This window comes from Aethalodelphis obliquidens, unplaced genomic scaffold (genome assembly GCF_003676395.1).
Source record: "Aethalodelphis obliquidens isolate GAN/ISIS:26980383/991018 unplaced genomic scaffold, ASM367639v1 scaffold72, whole genome shotgun sequence".
In the NCBI taxonomy this organism is placed as follows: Eukaryota; Metazoa; Chordata; class Mammalia; order Artiodactyla; family Delphinidae; genus Aethalodelphis; species Aethalodelphis obliquidens.
This window is the reverse complement of record NW_020838016.1, coordinates 3873786-3875273: the sequence shown is the minus strand read 5'-3', so window position 1 is coordinate 3875273 and position 1488 is coordinate 3873786.

The following is a 1488-nucleotide window of genomic DNA, read 5'->3' as shown; positions in this document are numbered from 1 at the left end:
TCTTCACTGGACTATAGGGTTGTTTAGGGTAAGGATTCTATAATTTTTATTTCTATGTTTCTAGGACCAATGGTCCCTAATACAGGAGAGGTATTCAATCACTGAAAGACTTTGTCTCTCCCTACTCCAGTTTCTCTGGGAAAATGGAACTATCTGACCCTCAGCTCCATCATTAGAGGCAGCTTCTTTCTCGTGGAGCACAGGAAACCTATACAGTTTCCCAAGGGTATTGTTGATATTTGAGACATACTTAGTGAGGAATATCAAAAGTAATAAAGATAATCACTTTCTATTAGGGTATGGTGCACCCAACCTTATGGTTGATGCTAGCGTGAGTGACCCTAAGTGAATGAAAGAAACAAGGAAGGAAGTTTGGGAAGAAGCATCTTAGATTGCAGTGCATTCTAAGGAAAGTCAGCTCCCCTGGAGCTGACTGAAGTGATACCACCATGTACTATCTGCTATACCACATGATTTGTTGTTTTGTCAAGGAGGAAGGAAAGAAGGAAGGAAGGAAGGAAGGAAGGAAGGAAGGGAGGGAGCGAGGGAGGGAGGGAGGGAGAAAGGAAAGGAGGGAGGGTAAGAGAGAAAGAGAAAATAAGGAAGGATGAAAGGGAAGGGAAGGAAAAGGAAGAAAAGAGAAGGGAAGGACAAGAAAGGAAAAGAAGAACACATACTCTTTGAAGCCTTAGAAAACAACTGCAACAAGAAAATTTTCTTTACAACCACTTCTATGTATAGGAAAGGATTAAGTAAATATTGATATTATTCCGTACTTCCAGAATCAGATGATCGTAGGCTATAAGAGGCCCTAGAAAGAAGCACTGCAGTAATTAGGAGTTGGTGAAGGGTTTCTGGTGCAATGGAAAAACATGCTTTGATGCCATCCAAATTGAATTCCAAGTAACACTCACAAGCACTGAAAAAATCAGTTAATCTCTTTGAGCTGCAATTTTCCCATTTATTAACAGCAATAATAATACTGACCCTATAGAAGAAATGGAAGGATTAAATTGTCAGACAGCATATTTAGAGCGCCTTTCACAGTGCTGGGTGCTTAATAAATGGTCATCCTGTTGACTCTAGCTTGGGAGGAGAGGCCGGTGTAGATAGGAGATAGTGTAGATGAAACAAATTCTGGAGCTTTGAAGAAGATAATTAATTATTGCAAGGAAGGAATTGTCAGGAAGAATGAAGAAAAGTGAAAAAGCAAGTGAATCTAGAAGCAGGAAAACACAGAAAAGGTCATGCCACAAGAACAGTCTTGTTAGGACTTTGACCTAAAAAACACTGTTGCCAGGCCTTGCTGCCACTGCCCCTGGATTCTCAAGGCCATACCACCACTGTGAACGGTTTCTATATTGTCATGTATCTTTGCATTACTCCCACATTCAGAGTCTTGAGTGGGAATGTGTCAGATTGTCAGAGACTAAGTAACATGCCCACACCCTAGCATGAGAAGGATCTAATCCGTTTGTCCTCAAGAGT